This window comes from Limulus polyphemus, unplaced genomic scaffold (genome assembly GCF_000517525.1).
Source record: "Limulus polyphemus unplaced genomic scaffold, Limulus_polyphemus-2.1.2 Scaffold390, whole genome shotgun sequence".
NCBI lineage: Eukaryota > Metazoa > Arthropoda > Merostomata > Xiphosura > Limulidae > Limulus > Limulus polyphemus.
The window spans coordinates 246,043-264,907 of NW_013666000.1; the positions used below are offsets into that span (position 1 = coordinate 246,043).

The 18,865-nt window shown below is 31.7% G+C and overlaps 1 protein-coding gene across 5 annotated transcripts in view; it reads left to right on the forward strand.

Moving 5' to 3' along the window:
* LOC106457904 (kazrin-like) overlaps positions 1-18,865 on the forward strand; it is an 81,903-nt gene that overhangs the window by 3,631 nt on the left and 59,407 nt on the right. For all 5 annotated transcript variants that reach the window (XM_022383987.1, XM_022383985.1, XM_022383984.1 and 2 more), the window contains exon 3: positions 2,458-2,623. The gene's annotated coding sequence lies outside the window, so the exon portion shown is untranslated. The remainder of the gene's footprint in view (positions 1-2,457; positions 2,624-18,865) is intronic.

The following is an 18,865-nucleotide window of genomic DNA, read 5'->3' on the forward strand; positions in this document are numbered from 1 at the left end:
ATTTTCCTAAACATTTTCTCTCAACTGATGTAAAACTAATGAGTCTATAATTACTGGGACAATTTTTATCATCTCCATTGAAAAGTGAAGTTACATTAGTTAACTTTCAATCCTTTGGTACTTGCCTACTATTCAAGGACTGACAAAAAATAGTAGTAAGTGGCTCACATACCCAATCTTTAATCTCCTTCAAAACCCTTGGGGAAATATTATCTGGCCCAGGAGCCTTATCATATTTTAAACTTCCCAATTGTTTCTTATCCAGTTCAGAATTAATACAGTTCTCTCATTTACATTTATCAACTCTTCAAGATGTGAATACTGCTTAATCTTCATTAGTAAAAACTGAAGAAGAAGTAAAATTTAATAACCTTGCCATCTCATTATCATCAAATGCTAGCCTTCCTTTATCATCTCTCAAGGGTCCTACCCCCCTCCTAACATTTTGTTTATCTTTAATGTATTTGAAGAAATCCTTCCTGTTAATTTTTACATTTTCAGCCAACCATTTCTTATATGTTCTTTTTGATGTCCTAATTTTCTGTTTCACCAACTTTCTTGATTTTTTTATAATCTTCTAAATATCTTGACATACCAGTCAATTTAAATTTCTTAAATTTATGATTCTTTTCTTTAATTGTATCTCGTAAACTCTTTGTGAACCAACCTGGTTTTCTACTTGCAGCTACCATTTCCTTTCTATAAGGAATATGTTTACCTTGAATATTTAGAAATTTTCCACATCTGATCAGTGTGTCCAAATAACTCAGCTGCCCAATTCACAACAGATAATTCTTATCACATCCCTTCAGAATTTGCTTTTTTTAAATTTGTAACCAAAATAGCATTATTCCTTATTTCTGTATACAGCAAAACATCAAACCCACTTGCACCCTCAATTTCCACTCTCTCGATCATTTCTGTATTTGAAGTTAACAATAAATCTAAAATAGCATTGTTTCTAGTAGGTTCCTTGACTAATTGGTGAAGAAAGCCATTCTGAACAGTTCTCCCTCATGGTTTGACTGTATAATTTCCTAATCTATGCCTGAAATTAAAATCACCCATAATAATTTTGACTTCATTAACAGCTAAAATCTTAATCTCATTGTAAAGTTTCTTACTAATTTCATCAGTATCATTTGGTGGTCTGTAACAAATTCCCACTAAAAGCCTTTTCCTTTTATATCCACTAATATAAACCTAAATGAATTCAATTTCCTTGTATTATCTTTGATATTATCAACTTCAACAGGATGTAACTTGCATTTTACAAATAAAGCCACTCATCTCCCCTCTTTAATACTCTATCCCTGTTAAATAACCTGTAACCCCGTATTTCAAAGAAATTTCTGTCATCAAAATCATCTACATTAAACCATGTTTCAGTTATTCCCATTATACCAAACTCCTCCATTCCTACCAGTTGTCTAAGGTCATGTATTTTATTTCTTATACTTCTAGAATTACAATAGTAACAATTAAGCTTATCCTTATAACTATTTCTATATTAATTTCCCATGCTATATTTTCTCTACCTCTTATTCTTTTTGCATTCAGTTTTTCCTGGCCCTCACCACTGTCTTGTCCTAGTATAAAACTTCCCTTACAGCTGAGTTAATAGCCTTAGCAAACAAGCTAGCCCCTACCCTATTTAAATGTAAACCATCCATTCCAAAAAGCTCACTTCTTCCACTGAACTGATCGTACAAGTCCAATCAGCCAAACTGCTCATCCTTACATACTAACCTAAGCCTAGCATTTAGCCCTAGTGACCTACTTATAACTTCATCCCAACAGTTCATTCTGGGCAGTATCCCTAATACAATTAAGTTATGGCCTTTTTCTTTAAATGCCTTTATCAGCCTCTTGCACATATTAATTAGTTCCTCTGACCTACCTTTCCCTATATCATTAGCCCCTACATGCACCACAAAAACTGCATCTCTGTTAGCCCCCTTTATTATATCTCCTGCACTCTCAGTTATATTACAGACATAAAGATTTAAGTTTATAAAATGCACAGTAGGTTGAAGAATTAAAGTATAAATTAGGACAGATTCATTTATAAGATAATTAGTAAAGCATTGAAATTGGTATAGAAATTGATCTTGCTGGCATAAAATTGATTTAAAAGATATTGACTTTTAAAATTTCAACTAAAGTAGATATATTATAAAACAGAGAGCTACAACAACATTTTCCTTATTGAGTGTAATATTGATTTTTACTTAGATCTAATCCAAATGAACATAGATCATAAGTTAAAGATATGGTTAGCACTTTTACTAGTATGAATATTATGTTGAATTTGTGCTTACTTTAAATGTGTAGGATTAAATCCTGTAAGGATCCAAGTTGTGATGTTGTTACACAAAAAACATAGCAACAGTCAGTTAGTGGAAAATTTTATTTGCCTCATTATTTTTTGGTGCTTAACTTGTTTGCTGTTCTTAGGAGATAAAAAGAGATCTCTGCAAAAAAGGCAAAGATTTTTGTTAAGAGGAACTGGATTGGCTGATTCTAGTAAGAGTACCTGGAGGGATTTCAAGATAATTTTAAAATAATCCCAGATGTGATGACAATTATCATGGAAATATTAAGGAAGTGAGAGCAGAGAATGGTAAGTAATAGTATTTTCTTCTATAGATACAACTTTTCAGGTAAGAAGAATATTTTAAGAAAATGCTATGAATAAAATACGTTGTTTTGTTTTACAAAAGCTTAGAGGTAAACTAATACCATTTTCAGTGTATATGTTGACTCTTTGGCTTTGAAAATAGCAAATTGTAGTTTTTTTAAATGGTTATTGTATTTCTTCTCTAATGATCAAGATATTTTAGTATTGCTATGAAAGTCTGTATCTGAATTATATTTCTCCAGAATGTTACAAGGTATTTTGATGAAATTGTATAAAATTTTTCAGATTTATTTATTGATTCCAGTATTGTGCTTGCTTGTTTGTTATGGCTTATAAAACACATTACTTTTTGTAACATTTAGATATGTTGTTATTAATTTTAAATGTATATTTTAAGAATATATTGTAAAGCAAGATTTCTTCTATGTAACTGTAGGAATGATACCAGATATATCAGTGTTACTTTACACACACAAAAAAGATAACTTGATTACTATAATAGAGGGCAATAGAAAAAAGTGAAAAGTCTGTTTGTTGTTAAACATAAAGCTACACAATGGGCTGTCTGTGCTGTGCCCACCACAGGTATTGAAACTCAGTTTTTAGAGTTATAAGACTTCATACTGAGCCACAAAGTAAAAAGAGAACTAAATTTAAAAGAATACAAAGTAATACAAACTGTTGAAAAGATCTAGATTGACAGGAAATACATAGTAAAAAAAAGAACTCGAGAAGAGAAGTAAACTGACAAAAGTACAGGAGAATCAAATTTGTTGGAAAGATCTAGATTGAAAATAAAAAATAATGATAAAAAAGTTTTAAAGTAGGACTAGGAACACCTAGTGTTGTCAATGTAGTTGTTATAAAAATTATTATGTATTACAGAACCTAAGAACACCTAGTTATATTATTCATTACAAAACCTAAGAATATATAGTGAAAGTATCACTTTGCTATACATATTATTTATTTTTGGTTTTAACAGTGATATCACAATATCATCAATTTAGAACCTAAGAACACTTAGTGGAAGTATCACTGTGTTTTATATATATATATATATATATATATATCAGTGTAGTTTTAATAGTGATACCTTCCATTACAGAACCTAGGAACATGTGGTAAAGGTATTACTATGTTATACATATTATTCAGTTTAGTTTTAACAGGATACCATCCATTACAGAAGCAAGAAACACCAAGTAAAAATATCACTATGTTATACATATATTAGTGTATTTTGAACATGATATCATCCATTACAGAACTTGGAAATACACAAAGTTGAGTATGTTATATTTAAACAATTTTGAATATGCAATTCAGCAAGTCACATGATGATCATGGCTGATATGAAACTGCAGAGGAACATCATGTATCATAAATACATTTTGACATTGTTTGGCATTTCATAGTTAGTGATCACTTTTGGGAAGAGCATGTAACAACCCTTTCCAATGCAAAATATTCATACACTCAGATCATAAAGATGTGTTCATATTGGGGATTTACCATTTCCAAGATGGGGATATCCCTTGTACTTATTTGAAGGCATTGAAAAACATTGAAATATAGCTAAACTTGGTGTATCAGAACCATCTAGAAACAGACCTGTAATGTGTGAGAATTCATGAACTCAAAGATTAGTGGCAGAAACTATTCATGTGTTCCAGGCAACAGTATACAACATAATCAAGAAGAAATTACTTGGAAGAGCAACACAACACATGTCTATACAAGTTGCATTCACAACATATTTGCTCAACCCATTGCATATGTCAAGCAGTTGGAAGATGAAACGGGTATTCGTGCTATTCCATATAAAAAACATACCAGAGTCACTTGACACATTGGCTATGGATTTCTTTGCATTTTGCCTGTTGAAACAGGCTCTGAGAAACCATCATTGTAAACTAGATGGAATATAGAAGGCACACAGCAAGGAGATGTGTTGCTTTGAACATGGCAGCCTTAAGGAATGTAAACTACATTGTTGGGCATTGTTAAGATGCACAGTCTTCAGATGAACTGTTTTAATATAACATACTCAACCTCTGCACATACTAATAGAATTTGGCCTGTTACAACATTAATCATTATAATGTTTACCTCATGAGTTTGAATATTACCAACATAATTTTTAACAGTCAAGTGTTGTAGTTAGAGCAAGAAACCATTCATTGAAGATGATTGTTTAGTCAAGTTAGGATATTTAACCGAAATAGCCAACTTAGAGAAAACTTGTTTATAGCCTTTTTGTTTTAGTTTTACAAATGGAAATAGTTCATAAAGAAAGTTATTTTCGTTTAATGTAATTCATATGATTTTAGCAGTAACTCATGAGACGAATTTTAAGATTGTTAGGTTAAACTTCCAGGAATTGAAAATAAAAGTTTTCTAGAGCACATATGCAAAACATTACATATTCACAAATGTGTAATTGTTTGCATTGTTTATAGACAGTAAACAAATTTTGACTTATTTAAAATTGACAGTTTTTATCTGTAGTGTACTTGTAGTTCCAGCTTTTACATTTGAAAAATCTAATCTTGTTAAACCTTATATTTTGAAGCTGGTTAATTTAAAATTAATTCCTTTAAATTGTATAAATCATGGATTATATAAGCAGTAGTAGCATCACAACAAATTGATAGATTCTTTGCATTTAACAGTAGAAACACTGACTCATTAAATATAAGATACTTTTTTAATTTCCTTTCTTTATGGTTAACAATTCTAAATGTTTTTACATATTTTTGGTAGTAAGGATTTAAAATAATGAATTTCTTTCCTTAATCTCAAGGAGAATCCCTTTTTTTAAGTGTTGCCAATTTCCATTTAACTTTTAATATTTCATTATTATATAAATATATTTTTGTATCTTTTGTTGTTGTTAAAGAGGGATGATGGCTAATATGGTTATAATCTTAATGCATAAGACAACCCATCATAATGGAGGATATATTTAAATATAACTGACTCATAACAGATGAAGAAGTAAAATATTAATATACCACAGCAGAGGAAATATTAAATGATAAAACATAAGTGCTACATAGCTTGGAATATGTTAAAACATGATTGCTACATTGCTTAGAATATGTTAAAACATGATTTCTTCATGGCAGTGGAGGTGTTGAAACACAAATAAGCCAGAGCAGAGAAGGCATTCAAACATGAACATTTATTTGTACAAAGAATGAGAAGTTTTTTTTATAGAGTTTTGTGGGTTTGTACCAGATATAAAGAAACTGAGAATCTGTGAGCAATATAATAATAATAACACACTATATACAGTCATCAGTTTCATTAATTGTCATCCTGGTTCATAATCTTTGTGAATTACATTTTGATACCAGTTTCTATAGTCTCATACAGGCATGAGAGTTTGAAAGGTTTTGTCATGTGTAGAGAATCTACTGCAATCAACTACTTCCATGCAAGTACTTCTTTGAACCCATACGGCCTTCTAGTATCTAGTGTTCTGGTTGGCCCCAGACCCTTACTTTTGTGTGCCTGAAACAAGCATTCACACAATTTCAAAGTTGTTTTTTTATTTTTGGTTAATATTACTCTTTGTAAATAATAAAAAAAACATTTGAATTATCTTTGTCCATTGAAACTCAGTCATGATGTTATAGCTTTCATGATGAGTGTATTTCTCTCATAAGATACTGTGTGAAACATATGTGATCAACCAAGATATATAAATTATGTTGATTATTTATCTGTTGTTGCTTATTAAACATTTTGGACTTTGAATGTTGAAAAATAAAACAACTAATTGAGAGGTGCCTATGCTTAAATTGATAGGTCTAAAGTTGGCTCCCCACCTCTCATTTGTTTGAATATTTAATATTTTAGTGTTTTAACTTTCTGTTTTCATCATCATTGTAGAAAAAATATAACTAAACACACAAACTTATGAAAGTTAATGTTTCTATTAGTCAGTAAAAGGTTAACAACTGAATCATAAGACTCTTAGTTTCAAGTCTCTCTCTTGAAACAGTAGAGCAAGTTACCTACTCAAAGCTATTAAAGTAGTTTATATGTTTAAGAGAGATTCTTTGACTATTTTAAATTGAAAAACTAATACACACAATGGCACTCTATTTTGATTTTTCCATAACTGAACATGACCAAAATTTTAAAACAAAATTTATACAGAACCCAAGATGTGAGTTTTTGAATATTTGTCATTGTCAGCTGTTACAACTTGAGTTTCTTCATTTATTACTGGTCATAATTATGTTTGTGACTTGCATATTAGCCAATTTTTGGTGAAATTCAACAAAAGAAACTTTCGAAGTTTCTTCTTTACACTGTATTTTCTTTTGTTAACTTTCCCCATGAAGTGGTGAATAAAACTGAAGTGCTAAATTTAACTTGAAATCTGAATAGTCTTGAAACTCTTATTTCTAGTTGAAGGAGTATCAAGACGTATATGTGTGTGTGTGTGAGTGTGTACATCTAAAACCAGTATGTTACCTTCTATTCCATATAAAGCTTCGTTGGTTGATAGTTTGTTAAGTAGGCTGTTAAGAGCTGATGTATCTCAAAACTGTAGTTATAAACTGACCATGGTATGGGTTTTGTTACCTAGTGAGAACCGATTTGTTTTCATTTTACATGTCTATGTATTTATTACAAATCTGTATCAGTCTGGTTTTTAGGATATTACATTTCAGAATATTTTTATACTTACAGGTTTGTTGGAGTTTCATGCATTTTAATATAGGTTCAACAATATTTATTAATAACAAAAAAAATTTCCTCAGTTTGTCTGTTTTTCTAAGGATGTTTGAATAATATTTTTAGGGCTCTCTGTTATTGTCATTCCACTAGGTGAGAAATTCTGAGACAAAGGAGTCGAACCAAGTAACTTGAAGTTTCTGTGGTATATCGTACAAGTACCAGAACAGATTTAATGGAACTAACTAATATTTCAGAAGAAGAAACAAGAGTTTCCAGATAATATTTGCACATGCTGCTCATAATAAACAATGACTGGTGATACACAGCTCAGGATGTTATTTTCATGCATAATGAACTGTCTTCTACAAACATATCTGTATCTATAAGTACAAAATCATACAGTTAAAGAAAAGAAGAAGTATTCTTATTAAACAGGTTGTATAAATTATTGTTGTATCATTACTGACTTAAGAAAACGTATGTTAAAGAAAGAGAGGCATAACTTGCTCAAATAGTTGTACAACTGGGAAACTGGCAGTTGTATCATCAAATAGAAACAAATGCTTTCACTTACAAAAAGTACTAGTTAAACACACCTTTTGTCAGTATTTAAAACAGAAAAAACAGTTCTTTGTAATTATATCTTTTGAAAATGTAATCATCATTTTAATTTAAATGTTTTCCAAAGTAAGTAGAAAGAGAATTAATGTACTCTTCATTTGGGTAAATGAAATTTTTTGTTTGTGAAGATCCTTATTTTACCTAGTAAGCTGCTTCTTAGATGTTGTTGTTTTTTTGTACGAGAAGAACATTTTTTCAATGTCCTCATAACTATTCAATCCAAGGATCCATTTTTAGATGCAGATGCTTAACATTGACGGGTCAGTTAATTGTCATTTGTTTGAAGAGCTATAAAAGTTATACTATCCAGCTTTTTCAGTCTTTATGAAATCACAAAAAACGGAAAATCTAATTATGGCCACATAGTTGCATAATACATCCTACAAAAGTTATACTATCCAGCTTAGGCCATTTTCAGTCTTTATGAAATCACAAAAAAAAATTAAAATCTAATTATGGCCACATAGTTCCATAATACATCCTATAAAAGTTATACTATCCAGCTTAGGCAAATTTTCATCTTTATGAAATCAACAAAAAAAAAATTAAAATCTAATTATGGCCACATAGTTCCATAATACATCCTATAAAAGTTATACTATCCAACTTAGGCCATTTTCATCTTTATGAAATCATAAAAAATTAAAATCTAATTATGGCCACTTAGTTGCATAATACATCCTGTATAAGCTATACTGAATACAATAAAAATGTCATAAAAGCCAAACGAATTGAGTAAGTTGCTTCTTTAAATCCTATTTCTGGATGTAATTCACATGTGGTTCACTTTGAAAAACAAGACTCTGTTGCCTAGTTGCTACTCAGAGAATGAAGAAATTAATTCTTTGTTTTAATACAGTCTTGGAAAACTGAGTTTGCAGTTCAGTTGTGTTTTATTACAATGTAATAATTTAAAGTCACACTGGTGTTTTTGTATTTTTTTTTTTTTTAGAAAGGTATACCAAATATAGTATTTAACTTATAGTTTGTATTAATCATACAAGCACAAGTGTCCCCTCAGTGGCTCAACAGGAAGTCTGAGAATTTATAATGCTAAAAGTTGGGTGGGCACAGCATAGATTGACCATTGTGTAACTTTGTGTTTAACAACTAACATAAAACAAATCCAAATGTTTTTTTCTTTAAAAACTGAACTTGTAAATTTCTTTTTTTTAATCTTGTTCAAATATTTTCTCAGATGCTAAGGTTATTTGGTTCATCACAAGGATGATAATTTTTAAGAGTATATGTCACAATAATCTTTCAAACTTCTTTTAATGATAGCTTAAGGTATATTAAAAGTTCCGTGATTTATGTATACAGTTTCTGTTAATCAGCATTGTTAGTTTACAGAACCCAAAATTCAGTTGTTAGTGGTAGTTGAATGTCTACTTGTGTGTGTAATATGCATGAATGAACAATAATTATAATATTGAATTACCAACATGGTAATAACTATAATACCATGAATTATCAATGTTATAACAATTATAGTACTGGCATTGCCACTAAGACAAAAATTATAATATTTTGAATTGCCACTGTGGCAACAGTTATAATATTTTGAATTGCCACTGTGGCAACAGTTATAATACTTGAGTTGCCAATGTTGTAACAGTTATAATACTTGAGTTGCCAATGTTGTAACAATTATAATATTTTGAATTGCCACTGTGGCAACAATTATAATACTTGAGTTACCAATGTTGTAACAATTATAATATTTTGAGTTGCCCCTGTGGCAGCAATTATAATACCTTGAGTTGCCACTGTGGCAACAATTAATACTTGAAGTACCTGTGCAAACTCAATACAAACATATTAGAATTTGATGACGAGGAACCCACTTTGAGACTAATATTGGCTGGAGATGGCTTGAATGTGTAATGAAGAAAAACGTTAATATAAGTACCTGATGATGACAAAACCTTGTCGAAATGTTGTACATTTGCTGTTATGTTAAACTTATATTAAAGTTTTTCTTCATTACCCATTCAAGCCATCTCCAGCCATTATTACAAACATATTAGACTTAATTATTTACTGAAATCTTTCAAAAGTGATTCATTCTATAAATAAAGTCCTGTTGTAAAAGCTCAATGAATGTTGTGGACAGACTAAAAAAAATCTTTTTTTTATTTTATTTTAAATATCCAACTAGGATTTGTATGCTCAAGAATTAATTTCAGTGGTGTATGATCACTGTTTTCTTACACTGATTTGAGCTTAAAAACATAGAGTTTTTTTATATATATGTATAAGTTAAGTGATTTTAGCTTGTCATTTTAAATTTTCTGATAACTTTCACATGTTAATCGTTATTCATGGCCTTTGTCACAGGCTTACAATGATTCATCAAATTGCACTGCTACATTTAACTTCATAAAATGTTTATTTGTCTACATTTTCCCATAATGCATTTTGATTAAATGTGTTTAAAAACTGTATTAAGGTAAATATTTCTGTAGAAAACATCCAAGTTTCTTTTTATATAATTTAGTGTTGTTTCTGGTTTTTTCGGTCAGAGGAAGAACTATTATAGAAATAAACTTAATCTCTAACATCTTGTTGGTTTTATAACAATTTTTACCTCTGTTTTATTCTTCATGACCAAATGGATTAACTAAACTGTTTATAAAAAAAGAATTATCTCAAACTGAACCAGATCATAAGCACCAATTATCTTTGGTTCTTCACAGTTTTGAATAAATATATTGTTGAATTGTGCACAGTGCAGCAAGTTGTAAATTACTGGACAACATTTAAATTTCGAATTTTTTTTTAGAATCAGTACTTAGGCATAGAGTAAAACAGCTTATTTGTGTGAAAAATATCAGCTTTTATATCTACTATAATAAATACCTTCTGTTTAAATAAGGCATTATTTTTTTAAGTTATCTAATAATGTAAGCAGTATATAAACTTTATAGTGTCAAACTGAAATTTAGTGACATTCGTGAATTATTTTTTATAAACACAGCAAACTTAAAATGATGGGTAATTGAAGAAACAGAGGTTATAATTTAAGTACTCATGGACAAACTATTTTGTTAACTTTGAATCCTAAACTGCTATATGTTTTCATGGTTTTGTTTAAAGAGAGAGAAATTGTAAAATATAACTAATTTAGCAAAAAGCATCATGGTTCCAGAAAGATTTCTTATTTCTTTGGTCTAGTAAGCTTTTACATATGTGTGTTTCAAGCACGTTAACAGTGTTCCACAAATATGAAGTTATCCTGTACATCTCACTGTATATCTGTGACAATATGAAACTTGTAGAATCCGATTGAAAATACTGTTTTTGCCATGGGATAAGTTTCAATTTGTTGGGTAATAATAATGTTGAGTAATAGGTCTATTCCCCACTTGGTCAGTGGTGAGTTTACATACTTCCAACGCTAAAACCTGGGGTTTGATTCTCTGTGGTGACCAGGATGAAAATAGTCTATTGTGTAGCTTTGTCTTAAAACAAAAACAGTAATGGACCTGTAACCTTGCTCTAGACATTTTGTACTGTGATATAAAGTTTTAATTTAATATACATTTTGATGTACCACAAGGTGAGCTACTGTATTGTCTTACTGACTTTAGAAAGTTTCAATTGTTATGGAGAAACGTCTTTTAATGGCGAAGCGTGATTACAATCTTTTATGTTTGTCACAATACAATAGTATTAAGCAGTAGTGTAGAAAGGAGTTGCAAAGTGGGAGTGCTTGGCTAGATATGCAGATTTTACAATGAGAGATTGAAAGTATAACAAGCTGCTAAAAGCAGCTCAATCTAAGAGGGGTGTCTGGGGGCATACCCCCAGAAAATTTATATAATTTATAGTTGCTATATAAGTCAAATATGTAAAAGTGTGGGTGCTACACTCCCCGGTTCTGACGCCTTTGTTATATTTCTTTTTTAAACACTGCATTCTTTATTCGGTCAGTTAAGATTTTTCCGAGAAGAATAGTGCACAAAAGTATTTCAACTACACTATGTATCCAGAATGTTTCAACTACACTATGTATTCAGAATGTTTCAACTACACTATGTATCCCGAATGTTTCAACTACACTATGTATCCGGAATGTTTCAACTACACCATGTATCCAGAATGTTTCTGTAGTTGAAACATTCTGGATACATAGTGTAGTTGAAACATTCCGGATACATAGTGTAGTTGAAACATTCCGGATACATAGTGTAGTTGAAACATTCCGGATACATAGTGTAGTTGAAACATTCCGGATACATAGTGTAGTTCTATGTATCCGGAATGTTTCAACTACACTATGTATCCGGAATGTTTCAACTACACTATGTATCCGGAATGTTTCGCCCCCAGTGGCTAAGCAGTATGTCTGCGGACTTACAACGCTATACCCGTGGTGGGCAGAGCACAGACAGACCATTGTGTAGCTCTGTGCTTAATTACAAACCAGAATATTTTAACTGCACTTTGTATCCGGAATGCTATTTATTTAAGGAGTTTATTAGAAAAACAATTGTTACAAATTATATAGTTTCTCCTGTATTTTGAGTAAATCAAGATGAGTATAAAAAAGTGCTTCTATGTGACATATTATTTCTGATTCTTACTTTTATAAATAAGAAAGACTTAAAGTCCTGTACAAGATGTGACTGTTTTTGCTTTTATATACATTTTCCATGTGTAAAAAACTAGAGTTTTTGAACACTTCACAATAAATTCACGTTTGATAAATAACTTCTCATACTTCTAATCTGGTGTTTTTGTTTATAATAATATTTCACAGTATTTTTCACTGAGGTAAAAATATTTGAAAGACAAATAACTAGGGTGAATTTTGTCAAAAAGATGTAACAGCTTAAAAAATTATCGAAGCTAATAAAATTGAATGAATTATAGCGTCTTCCGAGAAATTCTACTCGACATTTCAGACGTATGACTAACCTGGAATCTCAGCTAAACATTATACGAGTTAATTATATATTTTTAGCATGGTGTAGAACGCTCGACTCTCAATTTGCGGATCGCATGATGTTTAACAATTCAATCGTGGGGCATTATAATTTGACTGTTAATCCCACTATTCGTTGATAAACGGAAGCCCAAGAGTTGGCTTTTGAATTTCTGCCTTTCCACTAGTCTGTTACTTCAAAATTGGAAACGTCTAACATAGATATAGCCCTCGAGTAGCTTTGCGCGAAATTCAACAAAGAAACAAATCTATACCTGAGAAAATTCCGCAAATATTAATTAATTGCGTAAATAACATAATGTCTAGAAGGAGTATTTGATTAACTTGAATGCTAACTATAATTATTATAATATGACATGAGCATAACACAGATAATTAAAGGAATGCTTTTAAAAGCAATTTGTTTTTTCACCCTTAAAATACATATGGAACAATTATTTAAATTATCAAAACTTAATATTCCTTAGCGCTTTCGGTAATAAGGGTTATATAAAATTAATTGAGATGGAAAATTAACTTTCACTCCAAGAAGACAGTCGAGTTTAACAAGAAGGAATCATCGATAGCCGCGGCTGTAATTAGATCTCAAATCGTTCAAGAGATGGAGCTATGAGCTAAACGTTTGCACTTGAAAAAATATAATAAAAAACTCGGAGCTACTCTATAAGCCGCGGCTAAAAATTGTGTTTAAAAATCATTGCTGGAAAATGCATCAGTCTAAAATAATCTGACTTTCTATAACTTTTCTTTGTGTTGTATTTCATCTTTTTTTTAACTTAATACTAGCAACTATTTAACAGAGGATGTCTTCCTCCAAGCAGAGATGAGGTAGTGTTTTGGGGTGGCAGGTAAAAGTACAAGAAATCCCGGTAATTGTTTCTTGGATGTATTGCATTCACTGTTGGAAAGTCCTGAACCTGCTGTATTCAAATATGCAGCTCATATGATGGTGCCCCCTAGTGACACAGTGGTATGTCTGCGGACTTACAACGCTAGAAACCGAGTTTCGATACCCGTGGTGGGCAGAGCACAGATAGCCCTTGTGTAGCTTTGTGCATAATTAAAAACAAACAAACATATGATGGTAATTTATTTCAGTCAGGAGTTATGAACAGTCAGAGACACGGGAGTGGCCGAACCACCTAACGGTCACAAGCACGAATTAATTATCTTTCACTCTTTTTATTTATTCCCAAATCAAATTATGTGACCCTTCTTCATTGTTTGAGATTGGAGACTTTTTCCTTGATCTGACGAAAGGCTATCACTACTGTCTTTGTCAGCACCAAACATATTTTTGTGTGACACCACAGCATCTTTGAGCTTAATAGATGGACTTACCAAACAAGGGCTGCCAAAAAGTCTATCGTGATCGCATCCACAGCGGCTGCACAGTTTATATGTCGAACACCCCCGGAACCTTATATGTGCAGGTAATAATGATGATATGCTAAAGAGTAGCAAAGTTCCAGTCACGATCTGATATCTGCAGAATACCTATTGGGTTTTGATGTGGAAAAGAGACACACTGACGGATAAAGAAGAAGTACCTGATGATGACAAAACCGTGTCGAAACGTTGTACATTTGCTGTTATGTTAAACTTATATTAAAGTTTTTCTTCATTACCCATTCAAGCCGTCGCCAAGCATTATTAGTTTCAAAGTGGGTTCCTCGTCATCGAAAAAGAAGAAGAAGGCTCATGTACACAAGAGTCGGTTACACAAGAAGTACTGTCATTAACTATGGGGTTTTTGCTGATGATGTGTCCAGTCGTCACTCGAACAATTTTTGTCCGATTTGAAGACTGTAAGGTGTGATTGTCACATCTCATCCTCTAGTATATTCTGTGTAAGTTTAACTCAAATCGGATAAATCGCGGATTTTTAGGTCCAATCTCCGTCATTGTGTCGCCTCCTAAGTTATTTTATTTATTTATCTGTTTGCGAAATCATGTCATGCAATACGTAGAACATCAGTTAAGGGTTTAAAAATGAATTGTCATTTTAAACCTGAAGATCACGGAGACTAAATAACCAGGCCAGATTTTGAAATTCTGATCAAAGGGAAGGCATTCAATCAGTAGCAATATTCACCACAAGAGCTTTATCTGGCTCTTAGAGCCAAACAACAAAAACAACTGTCACCATTTTATACATCGCCACAGCTGAAAGAAGCATTACGTCTCTACCTTACCGCGTGCTCGGCATGGCCAGGTGGTTAGGACGCTTGACTCGCAATCTGAGGGTTGCGGGCTCGAACATCCGCCCCACATGCTCGTTATAATCCCACTATTCGTTGGTAAAAACCACCTTCCCTCTAGTTTTTTACTGCTAAATTAGGGAAGGCTATCGCAGATAGCCCTCGTGTAGCTTTGCGCGAAATAAAAAACAACAACAACATTCTCGCGTCTTTCAGTTTGTTTGCAGTTAAGCATAGAGCTACCTAATGGTCTGTGCACTGGCCACCGCGGTTATCAAAACCCGAGTTTTAGCATTATATGCTCTCAGGGGCCGGATCCCTCAGATCCTTAAATGCTAAGATATTTAACATGTTTTTATCATTATTTAGGCTGATGTAATTCGCGTAAAAGTTATTATTACTTATTTTTTGTTTTCTTTTTAACATTAAAAGTTTGTGCACATGATATGAAGAATCTCCTAATCAGTTAGGGACACCGAAATATTTGTATTCGAATTTTGTTCTTCTGGTATGCACAGTATTGTCAGTAAAAGCGTTTTGTAAGAGCAATTTAATAAAGCGTTTCATGAGGGCAGTTTAATTAATTTTAATGAAAGATGTTGTACACATCAAATGTAGTCCTTGTGTGTTATCTTTGTTCTTTTAATTAAAGCAAATTATGATGACCTAAGCTATTTAAGATTAAGCAGACATGCAGACTATAATGCTTTTCGGAGTGGTTGAACACATTCTAGACTACAGGTTATAAGTGTACATGTAAACTATAGTGTTCTAAAGTTTATTGTTATTTTATTTGTACTGATGATATAAATCTTGTTTCATCCTTGAAAAAACAAGAGATACTCTGCCTTAAATTGTTTAAAAATTAGAGAATTTTATCTTCAACTTTTTTTTTTAACTTTATATAAAAAACATTTTAGTCTTAATTATAGGTTGGTCCGGGATCTTAGGATTTGTTCGTTTGTTTCAGAATTTTCGCGAAAACCTATAGACTATAGCCGTTCTAATTTTGAACTCATGGGCTAAAGGGAAAGCAGCTAAACAACAGAAACCATCGCTAACTCTAGGGCTACTCTTGTCTGACCAAATAATGATCGCCACGAACCTTCGGATTCACAGTATGAGTGCGCTAATTACTAGGCCATCTCGGTCCACACAATCTTAGAAGAAAATAGTAAGCAAAATTCTAACATCAATATAATAAGTTGAAAATACCCAATATAGCAGATACGAAATTACGATAATAGTATAGCAACCTTCTGAAGCACGTTCATATACAAAATATTCAGTGGAATTAGATTTCATAAAATTTGTATTTTTAATTTTTAAGGCGTTATTGTGTGCGAAATTTGCTTTAATTTTTCTTATCAATTTGTGGTGAAGAAATATGCAAAGGTATTTCTTTCGCTTAGACCTACCTCAAGGTTATGAGTGCGATATTTTCCGAAACCATTCTAATCCAGAAGAGTGGCTAAAACAAAAGATATATAAGCCTTTTATTAAAATGTTCTGGCACTAAAATTGGTAAAGAGGAAATACAAAATCTATCGTTAAATTTGCCAAAAAAAAAAAGAAGAAATAAATTCATCTCTAATTCTGAAGATATCACTTACAAAACAAAATATAACTTTCGGGTTCATTACTTGCTATGATTTGTTATTTTTTATAACTAACCTATTGGTGGTGAGTGTGAAATTCAACAGACAGATATTGAAAAGTTACTGCATGCGATAAAAAGAACATAAACCACAGTCTTAAAGATATGTTATTTAATACTAAAAACTGTACATTTTCTTTGTTACAGAAGGTATTAGTGAAGAATACGTGATTTAACATAATATAACACTCTAATGAGGTCAACTTACAACACTTGGATGCTATATCTTCCATATTTTTACTTGTGAGATGACCATGACGTGGGTAGCACATGTACTCTGTGAGAAATGACGTTATAGTATTTTATATATATAGTGGTCAACTGTCTCAGTCTCAGGAGAATATCGTTAGTCCTCACCCATATTTTTTCCTACCACAGCCTCTCAACAGTAGGAGAGAAGAGCTATCTGTTATCTTTTTGCACTTGTCTTGGACTCGTATTGCAAGTGAATAAAGATTACTTTTCGCTTTGTTTTTACATTAGGTTTAATTTGCTTTTGCCCCAGCCAATCAAGTCAGAAATACAGTTTTAACTCTGCATAACAATTACTGGCGTTCCTCCTTTTATTGCGGCATTATTCTTATCCGAAAGGTTATGAGTATATCTTAGAATATAGTTTTAATTCTTACGTTGTTGCACACACAAATATACGTAAATTTATTAGAATACTTCATCACATCTGTAATGTTGATTTGTGTTTATGAAATAAAAGTACTTTGATCAAAAATGCTGAAAAAAAAGCAACAAAATAGTCAAATTATTGATCTTATTACTTGATCCATGACTTTAGTATGTTATACATTTAATCATTTTAAAAATGTTAAGAGAAAAACAACACATAGTCACAAATGATAAGTACATTATATATTGTTATGAGTTATTCAAAACGTCTAATCTAAATGCAAATCGCTGTAACTTTGTCTCAAGTTATTGTCTTTAGTTTCTATATTAGTTATTACTAACAAAAATTTGATACTTTCATGCAGGTATATAAGCGATGATTGTTCTTAGGAATTGTCAAGTACAGCTAATATAATGTGTTATTGCCATTAAAGTGCTCAAATAGACAGAATTAACACCCTTTGACAGTGTCATGGTCAAATCTTTACGTTAAGCTAGTTGGAGTTTAAGAAAAACTAATATCGTCTGTTAACCAAAGCACTGTGAAATACGCAATGACAAGACTGGGATCAGAAAAACGGCTCACTGAGTTTCCCTAAAAAAACAGAAGGAAATAGCAGCAAGGAAGCCCTTACTGCACAAACTGAATATAGTAAAGAGACTAGCTTTTGTAAAGGAACATCTATCCTGGTCTTCGAAATAACGGCACACTGTGCTATGGACAGGCAAGTCTAACTTTGAACAGTTTGGTTCCAACCGATGTGTATATGTTTGTCGAAGAGTCAATGAGGTGTTGCAGAAGGACTGCGTTGTGGCAACAGTCAAGTCAGCAGGAAGCTCTGTGATGGTTTTGGACGCAGTAACTGCGAATGACATTGTCCATCTTCACAAAATTGATGGAACTATGGATCAGCATAAATACGACTGTATAAAAGCTAATCATGCTGTATTATCTAAAAATAAACTGATTCGGTAAAATTTAATAGTTCAAGAAGATAATGACCTCAAACACACTTCCAAAAAATGTCGCGCTTATTTGGCAAAATAAGAAGCTCACGAGATCTCCAGCAAGTAGACTGACCGCCAGAACTTCATCCCATTGAACAAATCTGAGATTTGTTGGACTCCATGCTTAACAAAAGTACAAACTGTGCTGAAGAAAGCTTCTGGACACAGCTTCAGTAATAATTTAATCAAATAATACAATATACTTTGAGAAAATACATAATCACAATTCAACAAACATTCCAAGCTGTTATTGATGTCAAATGTTAGCATTATTTGTGCACTGATTTTGTAATAGTTTACTGTAAGATTAATTTGAAATAGTTACAAATCAATTTTTGTAGCAAATAAATGACTATTCTATGAGTAAACCTCAAAAACTGATAATTGTTTAAGTGTTCTAATAAATTTGCACACTGCTGTATGCATACGTTGATTCAGTTTATTGGTCTGTCCTTATATTACAGAGC